The sequence below is a fragment of the Eleginops maclovinus genome, chromosome 14, assembly GCF_036324505.1.
Source record: "Eleginops maclovinus isolate JMC-PN-2008 ecotype Puerto Natales chromosome 14, JC_Emac_rtc_rv5, whole genome shotgun sequence".
NCBI classification, from domain to species: Eukaryota; Metazoa; Chordata; class Actinopteri; order Perciformes; family Eleginopidae; genus Eleginops; species Eleginops maclovinus.
This window is the reverse complement of record NC_086362.1, coordinates 33,571-36,070: the sequence shown is the minus strand read 5'-3', so window position 1 is coordinate 36,070 and position 2,500 is coordinate 33,571. Positions and strand designations below refer to the sequence as shown.

Here is a 2,500-nt window from a genome sequence, read left to right as displayed (position 1 = left end):
TGCGGACCCAGGGGTCTAGTCCGAAGAGGGGTGCTTAAGTGTGGGTGCACAGGCTCACCAGGTGCGCCGGGTAATGCTGAGGGAGGACCAGGGGGGCACGCTGGAGCTGATGAGGCCGCCAAGGGAGCCTCATATTGCGGGTAAGGCTGGGGGAGGAAAAGGATAAAGTGTGAAGCTCCTGCACCATAGGGGTGGTAGGGCAGGGCAGTGGCTGAGCTCGGGTGCTCTTAGGCGGCCTGCCACTCTGCACAGAGGACCCCCCCCCCCCACTCCTAATAGAGATCCCCAGGGGCACGAGATTCTGGCCGCTGCGGACCCAGGGGTCTAGTCCGAAGAGGGGTGCTTAAGTGTGGGTGCACAGGCTCACCAGGTGCGCCGGGTAATGCTGAGGGAGGACCAGGGGGGCTCGCTGGAGCTGATGAGGCCGCCAAGGGAGCCTCTTATTGCGGGTAAGGCTGAGGGAGGAGCAGGGGGGCCAGGCTGGAGCTGATGATGAGGCCGCCAAGGGAGCCTCTTATTGCGGGTGCACATGATGGCATAAAAGCTTACAGCACCGGGTATTCCCAGGCGGTCTCCCATCCAAGTACTGACCCGGCCCGACTCTGCTTAGCTTCCGAGATCGGACGAGATCGGGCGTGCTCAGAGTGGTATGGCCGTAAACGATGACTGCCGAGGGAGTGCGGCCTGACATAGCTGCAAAGGAGCCCGCACAGAGCGTGGTTCTGCTTCCCTGAAAGTGTGGCCCTGATCTGGGCATGATAACATGTATTTTTGACCATTTTGGTGATTTTGCCCCACTTTATACAGGGGTGCTTTACATTTTACCGGGCCGATTTTTGGCATTCTTTCGCCGTGGTGCACTCCCTCCCGGGGTGTATTAGCTTCCCTGAAAGTGTGGCCCTGATCCGGGCATGATAAGATGTATTTTTGACCATTTTGGTGATTTTCCCCTACTTTATACAGGGGTGCTTTACATTTTACCGGGCCTATGTGGGCATTCTTTCGCCGTGGTGCACTCCCTCCCGGGGTGTATTAGCTTCCCTGAAAGTGTGGCCCTGATCCGGGCATGATAAGATGTATTTTTGACCATTTTGGTGATTTTCCCCTACTTTATACAGGGGTGCTTTACATTTTACCGGGCCTATGTGGGCATTCTTTCGCCGTGGTGCACTCCCTCCCGGGGTGTATTAGCTTCCCTGAAAGTGTGGCCCTGATCCGGGCATGATAAGATGTATTTTTGACCATTTTGGTGATTTTCCCCTACTTTATACAGGGGTGCTTTACATTTTACCGGGCCTATGTGGGCATTCTTTCCCCGTTGCGCACACCGTCCCTTGGGGTAGTAGCTTCCCTGAAAGTGTGGCCCTTATCCGGGCATGATAACATGTATTTTTGACCATTTTGGTGATTTTCCCCTACTTTATACAGGGGTGCTTTACATTTTACCGGGCCTATGTGGGCATTCTTTCGCCGTGGTGCACTCCCTCCCGGGGTGTAGTAGCTTCCCTGAAAGTGTGGCCCTGATCCGGGCATGATAACATGTATTTTTGACCATTTTGGTGATTTTCCCCTACTTTATACAGGGGTGCTTTACATTTTACCGGGCCTATGTGGGCATTCTTTCCCCGTTGCGCACACCGTCCCTTGGGGTAGTAGGTCCCCTGAAAGTGTGGCCCTGATCCGGGCATGATAACATGTATTTTTGACCATTTTGGTGATTTTCCCCTACCTTATACAGGGGTGCTTTACATTTTACCGGGCCTATGTGGGCATTCTTTCGCCGTGGTGCACTCCCTCCCGGGGTGTAGTAGCTTCCCTGAAAGTGTGGCCCTGATCCGGGCATGATAACATGTATTTTTGACCATTTTGGTGATTTTCCTCCACTTTATACAGGGGTGCTTTACATTTTACCGGGCCTATGTGGGCATTCTTTCGCCGTGGTGCACTCCCTCCCGGGGTGTAGTAGCTTCCCTGAAAGTGTGGCCCTGATCCGGGCATGATAACATGTATTTTTGACCATTTTGGTGATTTTCCCCTACTTTATACAGGGGTGCTTTACATTTTACCGGGCCTATGTGGGCATTCTCTCCACGTTGCGCACACCGTCCCTTGGGGTAGTAGCTTCCCTGAAAGTGTGGCCCTGATCCGGGCATGATAAGATGTATTTTTGACCATTTTGGTGATTTTCCCCTACTTTATACAGGGGTGCTTTACATTTTACCGGGCCTATGTGGGCATTCTTTCGCCGTGGTGCACTCCCTCCCGGGGTGTATTAGCTTCCCTGAAAGTGTGGCCCTGATCTGGGCATGATAAGATGTATTTTTGACCATTTTGGCGATTTCCCCCCACTTTATAATGGGGTGCTTTACATTTTAATGGGCCTATTTTGGCATTCTTTCCCCGTTGCGCACACCGTCCCTTGGGGTAGTAGCTTCCCTGAAAGTGTGGCCCGGATCTGGGCATGATAACATGTATTTTTGACCATTTTGGTGATTTTCTC

At 52.8% G+C, this 2,500-nt stretch overlaps 1 non-coding gene across 1 annotated transcript; it reads right to left on the bottom strand.

Moving 5' to 3' along the window:
- Positions 1-542: 542 nt before the first annotated feature.
- On the bottom strand, positions 543-661 carry LOC134876387 (5S ribosomal RNA). The gene has a single exon (XR_010167436.1). It is a non-coding gene; the product is annotated as a 5S ribosomal RNA (ribosomal RNA).
- Positions 662-2,500: the final 1,839 nt, after the last annotated feature.